General features: G+C 40.6%; 2 long non-coding RNA genes across 2 annotated transcripts in view; one reads left to right on the top strand and one right to left on the bottom strand.

Annotated features, from left to right (window-relative positions):
* The window catches only part of LOC142013373 (uncharacterized), a 36,053-nt gene extending 14,660 nt beyond the window's left edge, over nucleotides 1-21,393 (top strand). The window contains exon 2 of the long non-coding RNA XR_012645621.1: nucleotides 14,394-21,393. This is a non-coding gene — a long non-coding RNA (uncharacterized LOC142013373). The remainder of the gene's footprint in view (nucleotides 1-14,393) is intronic.
* The window catches only part of LOC142013382 (uncharacterized), a 134,279-nt gene that overhangs the window by 14,562 nt on the left and 96,565 nt on the right, over nucleotides 1-23,152 (bottom strand). The gene's annotated exons all lie outside the window — the stretch shown is intronic.

The following is a 23,152-nucleotide window of genomic DNA, read 5'->3' as shown; positions in this document are numbered from 1 at the left end:
TTTGTTAAGTGCAAGGGAGCTGAACAGTCTTATAGCAAGCTGATGAAGCATCCAAGGAAAGGTTAACTAGGAAGCCAGTCTGTCTGCAAGCTAAAAGAGAAAAAGCTGCCTCTAGCGTTAAAACTAAGCTGTTTCAATGCATTTAAATGTTTAATTTGGTGCATGTCCATTTTGTAAAAAAAAAAAAAAAAAAAAAAAAGCCATACCAAACGTTCTCTAGTTCCGTTCTTCTGCAGCTATGAAAGAGTTGCCCTTGTCAGTGGATGAAGATTAGTGTTGTATATGTATTATGGAGTAAAAAGTGCATAAGACAAGTGAGGACATGAACTAGGAGAACTCTCAGATCTCAAAACAATAATATTGTGATTCTCTGTAGAACTATGGGGGCAAATTCTCTGTGTGAGTATGAGACTCTGATGTGCTCATGCCAGGCATCTGAGTCAGAATGCATTATATATTCTTGCTGACACTCCTTTCCTTTCTAACCAAAGCCGGTAATCACTTCTTCAGCACTCTAAATTGAGGGGCAGCTAACCTTATCAAGTTCCCGTAACCTATAGCGTGCACTGCTAAGAATGAAACGTTGGACTAGCATTGGCAAAACTGTCTGTAGTTAATCCAGGCACTGCTAGCAATGCACTGCATAACATATGCTCTCTATGTAGTACACAGTTTCCATTTTAGATAAGTTTGTCCTGGCTTGTCTGATAGAAACACAGCCTGTTGAATGAACTGTGGGTGGTTTAATTGTAGTTTGAGGATATGCAAGGTGTACATATTGCTAATTGTGCTTATTATATGGTTATTAATATCTGGTGTATAAAACCAGAGGCTAGAGATGGGATATGTGTGGGTTAATTGTTGGCTTTATCCTGAAAATGAAACTATCCCAGACCATCTGAACGCTAGCAAATAGTAAAGATCTTGATGCAGAATGATTTCATTCACTTAGTAATTTGAGTGTAAGCAAGTGATACATGTTTTAATACAGCCAAATGTAAAGGTGTACATTTAGGGACAAAGCAAGCAGACCATACCTCTAGAACGGGGAACTCTGTCCTGGGAAGCATTTACTCTGCCAAAGTCTTAGGGCCCTGGCCATGATGACTAATCTGTTGAACATGAGCTGAGATGCCATTTTTGAGGATGTACTATGTACCTTTTCCTGTTCAGGGCCTACTCTGATATCTGGTATAGAAAGAAAGATCATGGCTACAGCTCCATGCTTCCTTCTCTTCTGTGACACAGAGGCCTATTCATACCAGCTGGCAAAGGGTTCACTATTTTGTAACAGAGAAACCTAACTCATTTTTACTTAGCATACTGCTTTCATGTGTTTTTTTCTATGAACAGTATCATAGACATCTCTAATAAAAGCTTATGCCCTATTGATCCTCATAATTGAAACAAGATGTACATAAAGATGATATTTAAAGAATTGTGTATGTGTACTAAAAATTGGAGTTAAAATCTGTGTCCAAAGCAGAGGTAACAAAGAGCTTTTGGGTCAGATAAAAGATGTTGATTCTCATGTCTCTTTGTTAGCCATGCAGTTTGAACATTGCAGGCCAAACAATGGAAGCCCCATACACACATGGAGTTGACAGAAAAGGATTGAACAGAATTAAAAACCAACAAAAAGCCAAGCCATGAGAGTTGGCGTGGCTGCGTGCAAAAACAATGAACTTTGGGGACAGAAGTGGAAGGATAGGAGACATTCCTGTCTTGCCCCAAGCAAGTTAATGGATTTACACTCATGAAAATTATCTGAGAGGTAGCCAAGTTAGTCTGTATCTTTAAAAACAATAAGAAGTCCTGTGGCACCTTATAGACTAACAGATATTTTGGAGCATAAGCTTTCGTGGGCAAAGACCCGGGTCACATACACAAATGGCACAGAATATGTGCCCAGGAGAAGAAAGCTTTGTTCCACATGACAAGACTATAAAGATGACCCTATCTGTGGCCATCTTTGTCTTTCAGTCCCCATGAAAACTTATGCTTCAAAATATCTGTTAGTCTATAAGGTGCCACAGGACTTCTTGTTATTCATGAAAATGGAAACATAGTCAGCTTTGGTTGAAAACACTTCAAAAGGACATTTGGGATGAGATAAGCTTTCTTTAACAGCTGATAGATAACCTGTAAAAGTTAAGTTTCATCTCTAGGAATCATGTAGGGTGTGTCTACACTAGCTGGCTACTTCGAAGTAGCACGTACAACTTCGAAATAGCACGTGTCACGTCTACACGCACCGTATGCTATTTCAACGTTGAAATTGACGTTAGGTGGTGAGACATCGAAATTGCTATTCCCATCCGAAGATGGGAATATAGCGCCCTACTTCGACGTTGAATGAAGGCCTGCTGATGGGCTGGACAATGGGGGCAATAGTACTGGGCCCGTATGGCTCTCTGGGCTGACTGTCCTTGGTCCTGCCCCTTCCACCTGAAGCCCTGCCTATTCCAAGGAAGGGGAGCCAGCCCCCATCACACCTTGTCCTCAAGCCCTCGGTGGCTCTTGGCCCTGATGGCTATGTAGCAACTATGTGGGACATCCCACTACTAGTTGTCTCTGAAGAGAAAGTTAGCAGACCTGCTTAGGCAGAATCTTTTGCTGTGAAGTCACTGCATAGTCAGGGGACTGTGCAGCCTGGAGATATCCAGGTCAGGATCGAGTGAGAGTCTCCACACAGGAAAGACAACATCTGGGGAATGGGACGGTTAAAGGTGGGAGTCCTCACTGAATCACGGAGGGGAGTTAGAAATGCAGTTGCCCTGAACTGTCGCATTTGGTGCTGTTTTAGAGACCTAAATAAGTTAACAGAACATAGAAAATACTCAAATAGATGCCTTTTTATGGAAAAAAATGTACAGGACCAACAAAACATAATAAAGTTCACCTACCTATTTTTTTTGTTCAAGCACCAAACCACATAGTAAATTTTATTTGATTTTTGTGACATTTTCAAAGTATGTACTGTATATTTTTACATGAATGGGTGAACACATTTAGATTGAGCTCTTTCTTTTTTTTTCCTTTGTTTTTATTAATTTGTCCACAATTTCCATCATTTTATGGTTTCAATAGGGAACAATGGGGGAGACCTCTGGTGGTCACTAATTTGCAGAATCTCATTTATATTAATAATAGGATACTTGTTATTGAAGTTCACAAAAGATCAAGTAAATAAGCAAGTACAATTCTAATGAGCCAGGATAATCCATCACATTATGTGCTTTTAATTTCTTTGACTAGCTTAGTTTCCATCATGCGTGGTAATTCTTACCATATTGGTAAATATCCCGTACAGTAGGAGATCTTGTAAAAGGAACATAATAATGTGAAATCTTCAGACTGTACTCTGCTGCAAAATCTTTGCTGTAAAGGGGACCACTAAAAGTTAATTTGTATGTAGATTATTCTGTGTACACATTGGAAATGTGTGAATTAGAAGAGTTCTACATAATAGGATAATAGTTCCTATAAAGCAAATCCCAGTCATTGTTAACCTAAGACTGGACCTGTGTGGATAAAGTAAGATAATCTCGTGCTGAAGGGACTGGCCTAGATTCAGCGCCCAGCTAAGCACAAACTTCCTGTTTCTCACCAGGAAAGTCAATACATTTTCCTGGGTATTTTTTCATCATCTGTAAATAGGAGTACTTATGATGCTTCCATGCCTTATGAGTTGCCCTGAAAATAAAATTATTAATGTTTGTGATGTATTTGGATACTACATGGATGGGGTTCATATAAGTAGAAAGTGTTTGACTTATTTAAATATATTAATGTAAAATACAGCCAAAATAAGATTTCTTTTGTTGTATATTATCTTAGGTGGGTGTATTCATTGTGCTTGCTAACTTGCTTACCAATTTGTAAATTTTAAGTACTCTTTAATGTATGCATCTTCAGTATAAAACAGAGAGATTATGTGATGGACTCATCACTACATTTCTCACAGGTTGTAGTATAAATACTATAGAAATATATCAGAAATGTGCATAGTACCATAACCCTACTCCTGAGCCTTTGAGGTTTGGAAAAGTTAGCATCCAAATCAAGCTCCACACTTTACAAGTCAGATTCATCTGTGATATAATCTCAAAAATGCTTTACAGATTTTTGTAAAGAAGCCAGAGTAGTAGAATGGAGCCTTATAACAATAAGACAGATATTGTATAAAGACAGTTATGTTAGAAATATATTGATCATTTTAAATGCTTGAACTAAGAGTGACATTTATAGACATTTATTTTTCCAGCTCAGACCTTCCTCTTGTGCATCTATTTATTTGGGTTTGTCAAATACACCTAGGATCATCTCTCTTTTTTTTTTTAAACCAACACATATAAACCATTCAACTGCATAAAAAAAGCACACCAAAATTTTCCAGATTATCAACAAGAACATTGTTTTCCTCAACTCACTCTTACCCACTCAACCCGTACTGGGAAAGCACAAGAAAACAGCTAGTTGTCACAGCACGTCCTGAAGATCACCAGATACAGTTTTGGCGAGGATGAGAAGAGTAGCAGAGACGAAGACATTTCTCATCTCTGGGAAGTGGCAGCCCAGATCCCAAATAATCAAAATGACTGTAAAGTAAAGAGGTACCTAAGCAAGCCAGAGTCCATACCATTTAGAACTTCATGCCTCAGAAACCAACATTTGAATCTTCACCTTTAGATATACTCAAACCCAACGCAGATTACAGTGCAAAAGTCAAATCCAGGACTCACTGAAGTCAAGGGGACCCTGATTTATTTTCAGTGAGGAGATATTTCTGATTTGCAGTTACAGTATGTGCAAAGATATTATATGTGCGATCTCTGTGTTGATTTCTTTAGAACTACTTCAATTTATAGTAAAGGTTTTGGCCCCCATTTATTTTTATAATGGGAAATTTCAAAATCCCAGAACACAGTGTATACTTTTTCTTCACATGCCTCACATTTCAAAGGAAAATGCACAGGGAATTGCTTATATAGAAGTAGAAACTCTCTAGTTTGGCATCTTTGGGACCTGACTGGTGCTGAACAAGAGAATTTGGTGGACCATAGGAGGTCATTGTTCTCTAGCAGCATTATCAACAATTCCACTGCTTATTGGGTTCTTCAATGATATTTAGGGATAAATTACAGCTAAACAACAGCACTGAACACTGAGAGACAGGACTGGTGGCTGGAAAAAAACGGGCTCTGAGGCTGTGAATTTGAAACCCTTGTAATTCAGAGAGGTTTTGGTTTCAAGGTTGTAGTTTTAACCCTTCTCTAAGGGAAACATCAGTGGGCCTTACTGTGCAATTTGACATAGCAGTACAATTAGCTACTTTTTTAAACACTCCAGTGATTTTTCATCTATCAAATTGTGCTATGGAATGGGGTGTACAAACACCATACCAAACACAGTAGTTCAGCCAGCCCTGCCCTACTGCACCTGTGAGGCACCTTAGAGAGGGGGAAGTTCAGTTCAGAAGGGCCCATTTTCGTCTGCCTGTGAGTACAGAGCAGTAGGGCAGAGAGCTGGAGGATCCTGATAGGACAAAGAAGCTGGTGCTGCTCTTAATTTCTGTCGCTCTCATTCCATTTTCTTGGCAGCCTTAAGACCTGGGACTAGATGTTAGAATTCCCCCCTCCCTCTGCCACTGAAAATGTAAGCCCTTCTCAACAAGAGTAGGATGATATCAGGGGTAACTCAGGGACGAAGCAAGATATCTGAGAAGACAGAACTCAACTACTCCCTGCAGCTGGAACCAAGGGTAGAGGGTCTGGGTTCCTTACAGCACCTCCAGGAAAACTCCAAGCACAAGAAGCCAAAAGCCTGGATTCAACCCACCTATCTGTTGTGAGATCACGGGACTAGTGGGTGAAGACTCTGGTTTACGCTGGCAGGGGTGAGACCAACAGGTGACCTGGGGGCTGAAGTCACAAGGTAAATGGGGATCACTAGTGGACCTGGGCTGCTGGGCTACAGAGAAAAAAACCTGGAAATGCCTCATCTAACCGGAAGGCAATACATTAGCTGCTGAGCTTCTTTGCCACATGTTCTTATTAATATTTGTGAAAATAAAGGCCAAACCAGAGCTCTTACGCTTGGTCTTCTGATTCCACTTAAATGCCTAAATATGGATTTAAGAGCTTAACTTCATGTCCCCTAAGTTTGAAAATTTAGGCCCATGCTATTTTCATTCCCTCAGTGAGCACCACAATAGCTGGCCAACAGGCACCTCCCCAGCATGTGATCTCTTCCCAGATCAGAGGCACAAGGTTTGTATTTGAATTACAGATATAACCTTTCCTAAAGCTTGAGGGTGTGTTTGTGATCCAGAATTTTAGCTTGAGTTCCTTCTTGTAGCTAGAGTATATCACATGAAAGATAAGTCACAATATCAAGTAAATATCTAGTCTTTGCCCAGGTAAGGAAAATAGAAATATGACTGCAGAAAAAATGTAAATTTGCAGATCAGGTGATATGATTATTTCCCCAAAGCTAGTGAGTTTCTGTAGGTGTCTTGATTTCTGCTGAGCTCCAATGTGGAGATTTATGAGGCTGTCTAATAAAAACAGTGCATCGGTATATCAATATCACACCTTTTGTTTTCTTTCTGCATATGACTCACAGAGATTTCATTAGTAATTTACCAATTTCATACTATTTTTGTATTAGAATGGGAAAGGAAAATGTACCTCAAGCACTTGGCATTGGTTGGATGTTAGGAAAACTTTTTCACTAGGAGGGTAATGAAGGACTGGCATGTATTACTTACAGAGGTGGTGGAATCTCTATCCCTAGAAGTTTTTAAGTCCTGGCTTGACAAAGTCCTGCCTGGGATGATTTAGTTAGGGTTGATCCTGCTTTTTGCAGCTGGCTGGATTCGATGAACTCCTGAAGTCTTTTCCAGCCCTATGATTCTATGATCTACCTAACATTCATCAGCCAGACTCACAAGATCATGAGACTTTCTTATGACCTATATTGATGGAAAAGGTTCAAGGGTACTGAAGAATTTATAACATGCTCCACGTCATTGTTAATATTACTGACCCCAGAATGCCTGAAACTCCAGTGCCAGGAGCTTCTAGACAGCCAAAGTAATTAGCCTTATCACAAATGGGAGAGGATATTAGATTTCAAACAGAAACTCTTGGCAACCTGATAAGGGAAAGCCTATGCCGCTCTATAGAATATTCATATCTATGCCCATTGGGGTCAGTACCATAGGAGGAAGCTAAAATCCCTACAGAAAACAAAGGAGTACATTGGCAGGCTGTTTCTTCAGGACAGCCAGAATACTACTAATTGGATATACTCAAGCCCAAACAGTTAAAACTCCTAACTTTGCCCCCTCCAAATCACATGATTGGCTTAAAAATCATGAGATTTTTATAATAATAAATGCTGTGTTTGAGCTTTTGGAGTGCATGTGATTCATGTTTTCAAGGATGAGGCAGCTTATTTTTTCCAAGGAAGAGGGAGATTTTCATCAAAGTTCATGATTTGTCAGGTGGGCCTCTAATGAAAATACTGAAAATCTTTGCTGACTCTTCTCCTCAGCCAAGGAACTATCAGTCACACAACCAGTCATTCACAATGAAAAATACTAGAGACAGCAAACACAGGTTCCAGGAAGGGCACCCACCTCAGTGGCCAAATAGGAATTATTGATTCTGAGAACAAGCAGAAGAAAGGTGTGTTTTGAGAATGATTAGTGGCCTTGAGAAGAGAAAGACACTACAGAGAAGCTAGTTATTAACAGATGTCCCATACCCTGATCGTCCTCTCTCCACTACCAGATTTTATTAATTAGCTATATTAGGTAGTGATGTTTTGTATATTTTATTTGCACCTTATTTTTCAACAAAAGCATAGATACTATTCACTGTCATGCGAGAAGCATCTTTTGCAATCATTTATCATATCGTGTGCTTGGACCAGGAAATAATAATCTAGTGTCAATTTATCAGTACTCCCTGTGTTACAGCCTTCTTAGAGTTGCTGTCTGTGAAATCTTGAGGCCCCAAACTGCTGCTACAGCTTTGGCTGGGAAAGAGTGATTGGAAAAAGGATGTGAAAGTCGATGAAGTCAGTTCTGCTGACTGAGCAGAAGAAACTGGTGTTGCTCTGCTGTCCTTGCTGAAAGCTCCCTAGGTGTTCTTTCACACTGTCTGTCTTGTCCCAAATCACATGCACATTGTGAAGCCTTGAACTTTGGATCCAAGAAGGTTGCAAGGACATAAGCAGACTTCAGCATTCGCTGTATAATTTCATCTCCCAGTCAGTCATATTTTGAGCCATGCTGTTGGCAGATTCCTAAGCAGCGGGCTTTCATTTTTGTGTAGTGCCAGAGACTTCCCTATGGTAAAGAAAGAGTTAAAAAAGTTGTCCTAACCAGCTTTACAGCACTTCCCTGCACTCCACCTGCCAATCACATATGGAACATTAGGACAAGTCTGTGGAAAAGGGAATGGGTGGTCTACTGCTGCATCCTAGTGATCCCAAGCTGATTGCCCTTATTCCAAGGGCCACTTCACAGCCATTTAATCCTCTGGTGGGATTGGGACCTTGATGTACCCTTAGCACTCTGTTGATACTACACTTATAATAATAGTGGTTTTCCATATGTTTCTGGTGCCTTGGTAGCTCTTTGCTCATTTCTGGGCAATATATAGCTATGAATATATTGGCCAAATAGAAGGAATTCAGAGAAGAGTGATTTAAATTACATAGGGACAAAGGGAATTTATTGAGTAGGCTTAAAAGAACAAAACTGGGAAAGGGATGGTGAAGGTGTGGGGCAGAGCACGCTTATAATGAGCAGATTCTTGAAGCTTGCTACCACCACCAAGGAAGGAATTTTTTAGTGTGGCACCAGGTGATATAACTAAGAGTAATAGGATGGAATTTAGAGCAGAACATTTAGGTTGTTTTTTTCAGGGAAAAAAAAGCTTACTGAAACTGAATTCTGTTCTGTTGTGAAATAGTCTCCCAAGGCAATTGGCAGACACAAGGAGATAACTATGAAGAGTGGTGACCAGTGTTTGCGGCCTGCAGGATACAATGCTATGTGTGAGGTTTGTTGTGTCAAGGGAAGTTTGCATGGAAGCCAGAGCATTAACTATAACAGCATCAGACTTGTAGAGTTGTCGCTTCCAGGGCACTTATGAATGGGCAACAGTTATAATAGGCCATGTACGGCTGAGCTTTTCTTGGCGCAGTTGCCACTGACATGCCACCAGATACTTGGTTTCAAAAGCCAAAACATTTGTGTAGATGGGGCTCATTCAAAAGAAAACCCTGCTTTTGAAAGCATTCTTGCTAATTTTTTTCAGGAAGAAGGGTGCTTTCGAAAGTGGGGTTCCCTTTCAAATGAACCCTGTCTACATGTCTGTTTAGCTTTTCAAAATCAGCTCTTCCGGAAGTGAGATCCCACGTGAGTAGGCAAGTGAGGTGCAAGATATTTAAATCTGTGCTTCATTTGCATTTCCAATTGGCCTCATTTACATGCCTCTTGCAAAAGGAAGGGACAGTGTAGCCACACCCGTTGAGAGAGAATCGTTCCCCTCTATTTCCTATTATCTCATTTACTTGTGTAAATTCCCTATGCTTTCTGTGTAAGGACTATTCTGGGAGGGGAGAAGTTTTAAAATCAGCTGACTGGGGGCCCAAGTTTTGGGAAGAGGCAGGTTTCTGTGGAGCTGACGCAATCTTTGCGAGAAGTACCTTCTCCTTCACAAGGTGGTACTAGAAGTGAGCAACCCCTTCAAAAAGACAAAGGCATGTTTCATGAGTAGCAACCTAGATTTGGATAGGTCTTTTTAGTACTAGGCCTAATATGGATGCCATTAGAAACTAATTAAGGACCTGATCCAGCTCCCTTTCTTATCAGTGCAAATTTTCACTTTGGCTTGAGTGATAGTTGCATCAGGTTGCACCTGATCATATCCAACCCAAATCTGACATTGCAACAGTTTTCCAAGACATTCTCTCTAAAGGCTCTCTCAACTCTGGAAGGTTAAAAATTTGTAATCTTTGATCACAACCCCCAGACCTGAGTAAAATATCTTGCTTCCCAACAGTTGCACTGAAAAAGTCTGTGTCCTTTTGTCCTGTTTGATGGTGCCTTCTTGGTGTGACAGGTGTTAGAGAGAAATATTGATATTGGGTTTCCTGATGGGTTGTAAAAATAAAGGAATAAAAAAGTTTATATTTGACCATCCTGGCTTTGTCAAATATCTGAGTATTAAGTTCCCTGCTTCTTTCTGTTCAGTGTTGACTTGGTATGTTATCATTTATATTCAGTAGACTGGTGTGGAAACATGAGAAAAGAGCTTTGTAGATAAAGATAGAAATACGAACTTGTTCAGTTTCACTTTATGCATTTTTGGTATAATAAAAGAAATGCCTGAGTTGGGTTTACTTTCAGCTGCTCTATAGAAATGATTGTATACCTGTCACCAGACATAACAGGATGATAACTCACCATAGATGCCAGCTACTTGTCACATGACTTATTTTCTAAGTAGACAAAATTCCAGGATAGGTGGAAGGCAAAGATGAGTAAGTATAAATTGTTTTAACATATTTCTTCTAGGTTTCCAGTGTAGAGAGAATTTTAATTTTCTTTGAGGAAAAAAAGGCTCTGATTTAAGGACACATTAGTTAGCCTTAAAAGAATAAGAGAGTTAATTTCAGTTTCAGTCCAAATGCATGAATTCAATTTATTCCATTGAACTGGGCAGCAAAATAAGTTTACAATGTGTTTTCGATGGTGTTTATCAATAACTGTTTTCTAACTCATAGGCTATGTCTAGACTACAATGATCTTTTGAATTAAGTCCTTCCGGAAGATCCCTTCTGAAAGAACATCTTTTGAAAGAGTGTGTGCACACATGAAAATCAGATCAAAAGATTGATCTGCTCTTTTGAAAGAGAGCATCCACACAGCCCCATTCTATCAAAAGAATGGGCCAGGGATCAAAAAATCTGGTGCCGCAATGACTGCTCTTTCAAGGAAAAGGGCCCACAGAGCATCTACAGATGTTTTCTTTTGAAAGAAGCCTTTGAAATGGGAGTGGGGGAGTGCTTTCAAAAGGAGCCTTGCATTCTTTGAATTTAACTTCGAAAGAACACTTTTTGTGTGTAGATGTTCCACTGGATATTTTGAAAGCACCCCTTCTTTCAAAAAATATTTCAAAAGAACTTGCTAGGGTAGAGGCAGCCATAGTCTTTTCCTAACACAAATTAATGGTGATTCTTTGCACAATCAAAACATGAAATAATCATAGAATATGAATTAGGAGAACACTTAAGGCAAAACAACAACCTCAGGAGAATATTCACTTAATAGTCAGTAGTTCTAACCTAGACAAAATATAGAGCAAGGGCTATAGTCATTTAGCTTCTCCAGTATCAATCATGATTTCAAAATTTATTTTATAGAGATGATCTCATTTTGGGATATTTTAATTCCAAGCATAATATAGGTTTTAATCTACTAAATATAGTTTGTCATCAACTAAATTGTTGCTAAGCGCTCCTACTTTTAAGTGGACTGGTGAAAATAAAGGAACTGGGATTTTGACTTATTTATTTTAAAATCAGAAAGAATACCTATTTCTTCAAACTAATAGTGTATTAGACTATTTTTTCTAACTTTGATTGGTTTATTCATTGATTCTGCCATACTGCATTTAGCATCATTATAGTTATGGAACAGCTGTGCAAGACATTCCATTGAAAATGTGAGATGTAATAGAGACCATAGCCAGCTGCAGTAAATGCCTCAAGATAAAGTAAAATTGGAAGACATTGTGCCATTAGTGCTTATAGGAGTCTTGGATTCACTGTTTGTTGTTCAGATTCATTGAAATGAGCTCCCTTAATTCCCATTTTTTGAAATATATGTGAACGGCCACCGTTCGAGTGTGAATTTCTATGAAAAGATTTTCTCATTTTTATCCCCCACATTTCTAACTATTTCCACATCTCCCCTATCAGACTCCTATTATAGTCAGGCTACAGGTTAAGGCTGATCCTGCTTTAGGTAGGGGACTAGACTCGATGACCTCCTGAGGTCCCTTCCAGTCCTTGGATTCTAAGATTCTGTGATACCAGACTCATGCTCCCCACAAGGCAGTCTGTAGGGCCAACAGCCAGGCAACTAGGCTGGACTTCACAGCTACTAGTTTGGAGTTTGATTGACAGATAGGTGTATTAAAATAATGTTCTACTGCTGTGTTACTATATCTTTCTTCAGTTACTGGTTGTGCAAACTGTGTGTATGTGGGGAGAGGGGAAGGGTTATGTACAAGAAAGCAACACTTCTTCACTTGCCTATATTTCGCACTCTGTTTTTCCAGGCAGTTTCACTGATAACTTTAAAAGTTGGCTTTCCATCCTTTTGCATTTGTATGATACTGTACTATTACCGTTCCAGCTCAACATGTGGGTTTCTCACCCCACAACCAGGGCACTGTCACTTCACATTTCACACTAGGGCTTGGCCACATGCCCACCACTGACACTGCAGAGTAATATTAGCTGCGATGTTGTTAGAGGTCAGGCTTGAATGTATATACACCATTGCATGGCAAATCCTGCCCCTGACTCTGCAGGCATGGAATCTTCTCAAGAGGAAAACCAATGTACTTCTGGTGCATCATGACAGGAAGCAGGATTCTGAAAGGGTCAAATGAGAGGAGAGGGTGACTCATAAGTTTGGTTCAGGTCAACTGAAATGTGGAAGTTTTGATTTTGCCCTTTTTAAATATAAATAAAGTTACATTTCAAAACCCAGTCTGAAAACAAAAAAAGAACAAAACTTTTTTCAACTCTTTTTGTCAGGAAATGTGTTGGAATGGATTTAGACATGAATGGGTTTTTTTTGCTTTGACAAATCGACAAATTTTGTGGAAAAAATGCCCAGCCAACTCTACGCATTAGCCACTTCACGCACTTCATTCCTCACAAGCAGAGATGTGTGAAGTCTAGTATTCATTACTCTGCTGTCCCACGTTTGAGCCTATGGGCTGAATTCAACTGCTAGTTACTCTGGTGCCACACTCTCAATTTCAGCAGAGTTCTATCAGGAAGACTGAAAAGAGAATTTAGTCCTACGTTATGAAACACACTAATGAGGTTATTGCTTACAATCAACAGTCCTTTATGTGGCTCAGTAATGCAATTAAACTGAGGTAGAGGACAGATGCCTCCCGTAGATGAGAAGAGGTCCTACCGGTCTCTGTTGTGACTCAGATCTCCCATGGAACCTTTTAAAAATTGGGTATACCTCCCTCAATAAACAATTTCCCATTAAAAGGGCCATTGTGTTCAAGGCTCTGCACTGTATATAGCATAAGCAGCACTGGTGCCTCAGTTGAAGTATCCAGACACACAAATTTAGACTGGAAAAGAGGTATTTTTTCAGCAGTATGGCTGTGGCCACACTAGTCCCCTTCGTTTGGAGGGGGCATGGTAATGGGGGATTTTGGCAGATGCTAATGAGGCACTTCTATGAGTATGCAGCACCTCATTAGCATAATGGCAGCTGCACGTGATTCGAAACTGCTGCTTTCAAAACACATGCCACCCATGTAGCCGGAGCCCTTTCAAAAGGACCCCCTGATTTCAGAAGCCCTTTCTTTCCAAACCCAAATGCGAAGAAGGGGCTTTCAAAGTCAGGTGGTCCTTTTGAAAGGCCCCTGGCTACACAAGTGGCATGCGTTTTGAAAGGAACACTTTCAAATTCAACTTGGCTGCCATTATGCTAATGAAGTCCTGCATATACATGGCAGCGCCTCATTAGCATCTTTCGAAATCCCTCATTGCCATGCGCCCTCTGAAAGGAGGGGGCTAATGTGGCCATGGCCAAAGAGTAATTAATAATTTTACCAAAGATGCTGGTGCTTTATCTATTACTGACATTTTTTAAAACCATGACCAGATGCTTTTCTAAAAGAGTTGTTCTAGGGATTACTTTGAGGTAGTTGCACAGCCTGTCACACACAGGAGATCAGACTAGATGAGGTTTTCCCAAAATGTGCTATGCGTACCACTGGTGGTATGCGGAAGTATTTCAGGGGGTAGACTGCAGAAAATAATTCCTAAAAATCCAGAGATAAGCACTGGGACAGCATTGGGAGAAGGGGTACACTGATAAGGCTGAATTCCCAGAAGGGTTACGTGAATGTTATAAGCTTGGGAAGCACTGGACTAGATGATCACATTAGTCTTCTGGCCTTGTAGTCTACAAACGTATGAACACCCTGTAAAAAGTGTTAGGATGCCCCAGACTTGAAAGATGCCTGACTTTAAAAAAGTCTGCTTTAAATTTCTAGCTACAGCTACTTTCAGAAATAATGCTTTACTCTCCTTTACTTCCCTCTTAGGTCAATATCCCACCCAAAACCTGCTTCGCTTGCTGCCGCACTGACGTGTCTAAGATAAACTCCTGTAGGAGAAAGCAGTGACTGACAGTTACTGCTGAGAATATGTGTTGGGGATGTAGATACTCTTCTTGACTTTTTCAGTGGCCCTCCATGTAAGTAATTAGCCAAAATACCCACTCTTCTTGAAAATAGTATGCTAGCAATTCTCTTCCTGTTTTCTCATGCTCCTTGTCAATGCCGTGTACTTTTCTATGTACAGCATGGTTTCAGGTGCATTAAACCCAAAAGCTACTTTCTTGTTTCTCTCATTTTGCGTGCTGGGCTACTCTAATGGCTTCAGTACTTTGCAACAAAGAGAGTTTGGCAGTGATCCAGGTCTTCGTTTCCACTACTCCAAGGCTGTCACTTGAGCAGACAACTGGCTGTCAATTTGGCAGAAGAGGTGAATAGATCATACTGCTGTATCTACACAAGCATGTTCTTCTGAAACATTTTTCAAAAGAAGGGGGCTCTTTTGAAAGATCCCCTAGAATGTCTGCACAAAAAAAAGTGTTCTTTCAAAAGTAAATCGAAAGAACATGGTGCTCATTTCAAAGGTGCTCTTTCACTCCTGTTTCAGGAAGAGCACCTCAGGGCCCTTCTTTCGAAAGAGCAGTCCTCAGGGCACCTGATTTTTTGATACCTGGTCCTTTCTTTCAAAAGGGTGGGGACTGTGTGGATGCACTCTTTCGAAAGATGTTTTTTGGAAGAGGTCTCCCAGAAGGGCTTCTTTTGACAGACATAACCATTTTGGTTTTTGGCAGGGACAGTTTGGATTTTTGCACTTCCATAGTGCCATTCATCTGAGCCCATGAAAGAATTTTGCAAACTTTAATGACACTTCATAACACCCGTAGCGGTTAACTGTATCCCAAATGTGGGTAAACTGAGGCCAGAGATCCGGGGGAGGGGGTGGGGTCTGGCCCAAAATCACATAGGTTGTCAGTGATAAGTAGGGCTGAAACAGACCTCAGTACTCCTTATGCACAGCACTTTGTGCTCATTTCCGTAGTCCCTCTTCCCTTCAGTCCAGATAAAAGGAGGCAAATAGGACTGCATGGTCTGTGATTTCACCACACTTTACAAACATAAGATCCATTGCACTTAAGCCTTTTAAACCAAATACACGTGTTCTGGTTACCTCATGCTTCCAGAAGTACTAACAAAGAGGGTTAGGGTTGCTGCAGTCTCATATGAATGTCAATATGAGCAGCTTGAACATTGCATCTCATTTAGCTCATTCAGTATCTTAAGAGTTCATTAACATGCCTCCATAAAGCTTTTTTAAAATCTCTTTGTCATGTAAATCCAAAATAGGTCTCCTTCTTTTCTTTAATAGCTCTAATTTTTCTAAATATCAGAATAGATTACCCAGCAGCCTCTTCCTACGTCAAGTTTTCAGGAGAGGGGACTAGCAGAGATTTAAAACCACCTTTCTATTTTTGTACCTAATAACAGGGAGAGGCAGGCAATCTTCTGGTACACAGATTCACCTTTTCTCACTGCTTTCATGTGACTCATTCACTGTTCCCTGCAAATTAAGGTTCTTTTTATTAAACAGCAGAATGCACTGTTTTTCTTTCTTCAGTTTTCTTAGAATCCAAACTGAATATCTGTAGTTAAGTGGAATGAGTGGCCTTTAAACCAGAGAAAATGACCATGCTTAGAGTTGGAACTCATTTCTATGGCAACAGGATAAAGTACAGAAGAAAAAAAGCGTGAACAACACCACCACCAAAATCACACATCAAATCCACTTAGTACTTGCAGTACGGACATTTCATTTCTGTGAGTGCCTTGTGGATTTCAGCTTTTTACCAAATGCAGGTATTTCAGTGTACCATAGTTTTAGCACCAACAAACAGAATTTGACATTTACAAAGCTCTTAAAACTGAAAGAAAATGGCAAACAATTTGTTAAAAATGCTGTAGGCTCATGTTGAAAATAATACAACTTTCCTCTAATTAGATGCACGCACGTTTTAAATATTTGGATTCTTCATTTAAAGAGAGATTGTGCCTATTGGCTAAAAGATAATTTCCAAATGTAGCTGCTATGATAAGTTTCAGTGCTTGCTGGTGATGGCTTTCTAAGGAAAAAAATTTGAATTTCCACTGCCTGTTTCTATGCAAAGCAGTTCTATGATTTGCTGAACAAGACCTGAACCACTGCTACTCCATTCTTGGTGTTGCAGTGACTGAGAATGGAGCTGCATAATTAGCTATGCCCTTGCTATGTCTGCAACAAGACAGTCTTACTTAGGGCTCAGCTGAACTCCCACTGGAGTCAGTAGAAAGATATTAATGGCAGGATGAACTGAGGCCCTGGCATGGAAGCATTAGATTGGGTCACAATTTGGTTCTGTACTTGTGCAGTGCATTTACACAAGCTCACTGAGCTGAATTTCTACAAATGTGGAAGGAATGAGGGGAAATCTGGGGTATTAAGAAACACTGAAAATCAGGTCTTATAAAATGTATATCTTAGATGATGGTGTTAACTGGAAATACCTTTTTAAAAGCAGTGTCTGGCATTCATCCACTTTCTATAAACACAAGCTAATACAAAAAATCAATATTCATACAGATCATGCCACGGACAGCAGGCCTAAATTGTTACACTTAGATGACATATATTTTGAGCTACAGTGCTAGTTATTAGTAAGGCTAAAGTTTTGTTTTCCATGTTTTTAATAAAAATTATGGACAGGTCACTGGCAATAAAAAAGAGTCCACAGAACCCAATGAACTGTTTGTGACTTTTACTAAAAAGATTCATGACAAAATGGGGATCTGAGAGGTACACTCAACTGCTTTGGGGTGCCAGCTTGAAGCTGTAGGTCTGAGCTCAGGGCACTCCAGCTGACAGTGGTGGCCAAGAGCTCCTGAGGGACTCTGCTGCCTGTGATACTTAGGAGCTCCAGGTCACCTCTTCCCCCCAAAACAGCTGAAAGCTGTGAGGGACCTGTGTGGCTGGGAACTAGGGGCTTCTGCAGTTTCAGACACCACAGGCTGTGGAGGCACTGAGCTGCTCTCAGCCACTGCAAAGTCAAATCACAGAGGTCTCTGGAAGTCACATACTGAGTGCAAGAAAATAAATCTCACAAGCTTCATTTCTTGGCATTCATATGTCGTGCCTTGGAGGAGCATGGCACTGATTACAAGGTATAAGAGCCCCCTGGCCCCTGCATTAGGTGTTGTATATGTGCTTGTAAGAGACTATGCCCACTCTCAAGAACTTACATACCAACCATGCAAAACAGTAAGGCATGGGAGGCTAAAAACATTTTTAGCCCCATTTTACAGACACACAAGACCAATCAGGATATCTGTTGCTTAAACTCTTATCTCCTGAGGGTCAGTTCAGGGCATTAATAACAAGATCATCTTTCCCCTAATGTAAAGGCATGACTTCTTCATTGAAGTTAATCAAAATAAAAATCCCTTTCTTTCTTCACTTTCATGAACACATGATAAAACTATGTCACATTTATTTATTTATTTATTTGTTTATTTAACTAATAGATTTTTAATGCCCTGTTGATAATACTGTGTACCCCAGATAAACACATCGCTTGTGTGATTATGACCATTATAAGGAAAAGTGAAAGAAAAAGCACTCAAAATAAAATAGGAATTTTCACTATATAAATGTGAGAGGGATAAGAAAAAACTACAAAGATAAGTTATATTAATAAACATAATTTGCTGCATCACTCAAATGATCTTTAAATGAATGTCATGTTTGGGAGCATGCAGAAGTATATTACAAACTTGTGCACGGATTTCAGTTCTGACTTATCCCAAAACAAGTACTGTAAATTTGAAGCACTGAGTTGAATTTATGCTGATTATCTCCCATAAGTGTCTCTGTTCATTGTAGGAAACCTACATCAGAGTTACCTGTGCTTGTGAAGACTGATAAGAACTTTGCTGTATCCTTAGTGATTGAATCTTTAATGTTTATCGGGACTGTCTGAAGGACTTAAAAATTTTTCTTTCCCGATTCTAACAGTACTTAGAAGCTATACATGTGACACATTTCTGAAAATCAGTCCATTTATTTTGGTGCATCCTTGCAGATTTCACTGCTTAACTTTAGGGACCCAGGTTTGAAATGTTTGATCATAACCATTCTGTGCAAAGTAGTGAAAGTAGCTATTGTTTTTTTATAAACAAAGGAGATGTCCACCCAGTAGCAATTCAATATAAAAACTGGGTACATAAAAGCGTCACTAGCTTGCTTTGGGCAAGCTCACAGCTAATCTTACCAGTGCCAGGTGGATTCAGGTGAGCACAGCTTGGTCAACCCTGCCATACCGCAGCCTTTGGTCATACCCTGGCCACCTCTGGGAGTGGTGTTGAAAGACACTAATCTAGTGGGAGTTGCAGGAGGCATTTTGCCATCCCAGCCTTCCCCCCAGGGGAGAGGGCAGACTGCCTGTTGTACTATAGCCCTTCAGAGGGGACAGAATGTTCCCATTCTGTGCCAGTCCCAGTCTGCAAGCAGGTACCAAAGTATGGGGCAGGAGGCAGGGTTTAAGGTGATATGACTGAGCTGACCAAATTCATACACCACAAATAAGAGGTAAAAATATCCTAGTAGGTGTATAATATCAATGCAAACACATTTAAAAATGATGAGGTGGATTCTCTTTCTCCTCCTCCCACCACTTAAAGTACGCAAACGCTACACACTGCAGGTGGCAGTGGGTAGAATAGGTATATAGAAGACAGAGGTGGCAGTGAAAAGTTGACTGTGTCCATGCTGCAGTGGCCATAGGAACATCAGACTAGCTGTACTGAGTTAAAACAATCGTCCAGCTAGCCCAGTATCCTGTGTTCTGACTTTGGCAAATGTCAGGTGCTTCATAGTATCAGAGGGGTAGCTGAGTCAGTCTGTATCTTCAGGAATAACAAGAAGTCCTGTGGCAACTGATAGAATAACAGATAGTCTATAAGATGCCACATGACTTCTTGACGTTTTTGAAGGTGCTTCATAGGGGAAGAACAGCATAGGCAGTGAAAGGCTGTGTTGGGGAAGCAGCAGAAAAAGGCCCAGGCTGTGGAGAAATGCTGGTGAATTTCTCTGCCACCATTGCTTTTCCTATCTCCTCTCTGCAACTATACATTTCCCTGTGGTGGGGAAAGGCTCCTGTAGCGGGGAGGCAATGGGACACTGCACAGTTAAAAGACTAAGATTGTAGAGCAGGGTAGCAATTGCTGGGTGTTTCGAGAGCTGTGTAAGGGGAGCTGTATCCCAAGGATTCAGACTTATCTTTACTCACCCAAGGAGCACCTCACCATCTACACTGCTATATCTGCCCATGCTAGTGGGGAGTGCAGTGCATATACTCTACATGGCCTGTTTAGAGGCTCTGAAGTGTCAGAATTGGGGTGGGGAAAACTTAAAGGGATTATATACCCTGCAGCTAGAAATGCTGGATTCATTTTTTCTGGTCTAGGTTTTATGACTAATTGACTCAACTTATAGAAAACATACAGATGTCCTTAGCAGAGAGTGCAACTGTAGTAATACAAGGATTTCTACCATAGAACTTGGGAAGATTTCATGTTTGTTTGTCTTTTTTAAACTATGTAAGCCTGATGAGCTGATGTGGAAAAGGGATTTAAAAAGAGGTTTCTTGCCTCTTAGGTCACTCCACTAACCCCGGACTCTGGAATACTGTGATCTGCGGGTCTCTCAGCCTGTCCTGTAGGACCTTTTACCACTGTGGATAAATACATATGCACTGGGACAGAGAGAGGAGGAGAAAAACTTAATGGTGCAATGATTAGGGCACTCCCTGTGACATAGGAAACCCGTATTCTGAGTCTTCTCCTCGTCAGGCAGAAGTGGGCATTGTCTGAGGGTTACGACAATGAAGATGCGCTGCCGTCATTCTTGGAATCAACAGTTTAGGCACCTGACTCCTGGAGAGCATTCACAGCTGTGTTTCCTAGGTGGAGATATGCATCCCACATGGGCAGTGTAGTCTTGCCTAAAACCAGTTTAATTGGAGGCAAGGGGATCACCCCAGTATATGAATCAATCTCCAATAGCACAAAGCCAGCGTAAGGTTTCTAAAGTAGTTCTCCTTTCTGCTGCTTGTGTAATAAGGAACAGAGGGCAGGGTAGAAGAAAGAGAGCACAGCCAGTTGCCCTGAGCTATAACTCCTCAACTGCATTGCCAGACCCCTTGTGGTTACTGTAGTTAGTATAGATTGGAGCAGTCCTCTTGCTTCTGTAGCACTGAGCAAGGAGACTGGCCTATGGAAACTACAGTAGGATCAGAGGAGTGCCAAACTGGGCTTGAATCATTCTTTGTGCATCAGGCTCCAGTGATGTACAGCTGCACTTCACCTCCAATATTCTTAATAGGCTCATCTGAAGCCATTGATCTCAGCAGTACAAAGGCAGCAGGTCAGAAGTCTGAATACAATGTTTAGTATGTGAAAACAATGATGCATCTTTTTTGCTTGATTGCTTGGCTGTGACAGGCCTTGGAGTGGGCTGGGGACTCCAAATGAACTGCCAGGGCAAGCCCACTATTTCTTATCTAGCTCAAAACACATACACACACACACAAAAAGACCAGTTATTAGGAGCCTTCGTTACAAAACACTGCAACCAGAGGCTCAACCTGACAAAATGCATTAAAACAGTCTGGATGTTAAAGGTCAGTTTTATTTTTGTTATTATCAGTCCATAAAATAAAACCATTTTATAACAAAAATAAATTGCACAATTCTCTGTTCTTACAGGCAGGTAACAAAAACATTTCTGTCTCTGTACTGGGTACCTGAGCTGAGTGCATCAGACTACCAAGCAGATCGGGGGGTGTGTGAGAGAGAGAGAAAGAGAGGAAAATATCCTCTTCTTCCCAATTACTGATAGCCAGATCTTAACTTATCCTGCTCATGGGATGGTCAGCAATCATGTCTCCTAATTCAAATCCATCCTGAAGACCAGCCTTGGCCCCAGGGCACCTATAAATGATTATTGTAGGGTGACTTGGAATGTCTGCATCTTTTATGGATATTTAATGCAACAGCTGTATCTGTAATTATTATTGTCAATTTCATTCTAAACCTGTGATTTTTATACCACCTGACACTCAGATTGGTCTCTTGCACAAACATTGCTTGCATAAAGAGAGAGAGAGAGAGATTGTTATAACAAAGGTGGACTTGATCATTTCAGCTTCATAAATGTTTTATTTTGTGAGTATTTAATAAAGTCTATAATTGGGTATCATACAACAAGCAAAACAAACTTGTTGGAACCAAACTCCAAACCCAAGTTTGCAGTAAAAACATACTAAATAAAGCAATTAAAAATGTATGCTGTCCTAAGCTCCTATCCAAATGCCACAGCACTCATGAACTTCTAATTACCTAAATATAAAATAAATCTTTAAATAATACACATTTTGTAATGCTTCAGATGTAAGCAACTCTAGCTATAAATATACACTTTAATTTGGAGAGCACCACTCTATAAACAATTGGAGCTAAAATGTGACAGGTGACTGTTGAAAAATCCTCCCCTGAGGTGATTGATATGTCCCTGGCCATGGGCTGTGGTGTTTGTGTGACAGTCCTGCATCCTTACCAAATGAGCCTCAACAACTAAGCATCTAAACTAAAAATCTGCTTTGTTAGCAGTGATGACTTTCTTCCCTATCTAACCGCATTAAAATTAAGCAAAAAAACAAAAAGAATTTACTTCAGAAAACATGTTTAATCCAATGTATAATTTAAGTCTATATAGGTATATAGGAGTGGCCGTTAGTCAAAGACGGTTGTTATTAATATTCATTAGGTTATAAATATTCATAAGGTTTTAATTCAAAATTCTGTAAGGTGATAGGCTAGTTTTGGATGCCTAATTAATATGTATGAGGGAGCGTGTCCTGGTTTCCGGGGCAACGAAGATGTGGACCTGACAACCTGGGGTGTTCAACCAGGTCCACCCTGGCTCCATAAATTCAGGAGCGCACCCCGCAGCCAGGCAGTCCGTCGCAGATCACTGGAGGAGTCGGACCAAGAAAGAAGAACTGGACTGTGTTAAGAGCTGGACATTGCCTATAGCTGAAAATCACTGAAGGGGCGCAAGATTGCCAGAAGTAGACCCGCGTGTCAATCGACGCACCCCAGCTGTCGCGGGCCGTAGAAGACCAGAAGAGCTCCAGTCCACCGCAATCCATCAAAGGCTCCGGCATTTTATCCGGAGGGCCTCTCTGGTAGAATTCGCCGCCGCCACAAGTGGTGCTGTGCACAGAGAGGTCGCAGCAGCGGTCCTGCCCTTTCCGCTATCAACCACTGCCTTTGGCCAGTGGCGGAAACAAAGGCCGTCACTCTCAGGAGGCTTTTTGTAGTACCACTTTGGCTTTTTCCCTCCTGCTCCTTTTATCTCCTCTTTCTGTCTGGCCCGCCGCGGCAGCTGTAAAAGCGCGCCTGTGAGGGCCGTCTTTTCACAGCTCCAGTTAAGACCTGTGGCCCCGGTGGCCGGATACAGATCAGGAACAAAGAGGTACCAAAAGCCAGTTAGGCCCAAATCTAGTATTAGATTTAGAATGAGTAACTGGATGTGTGTGTTTTACTGTTTATGCTGTGTGTTCACCTGTTGCTATTTATGTTAAATAGTTGTTAAATGGATATAGGCTTTATATTCTTTTTACTTTGCTTACTATTTTTACTAGCTGTGTTAAAGTTTA

The sequence above is a fragment of the Carettochelys insculpta genome, chromosome 1 (genome assembly GCF_033958435.1).
Source record: "Carettochelys insculpta isolate YL-2023 chromosome 1, ASM3395843v1, whole genome shotgun sequence".
Taxonomy (NCBI): domain Eukaryota; kingdom Metazoa; phylum Chordata; order Testudines; family Carettochelyidae; genus Carettochelys; species Carettochelys insculpta.
The sequence above is the reverse complement of the archived record's forward strand: the minus strand, read 5'-3'. Positions and strand labels throughout refer to the sequence as shown.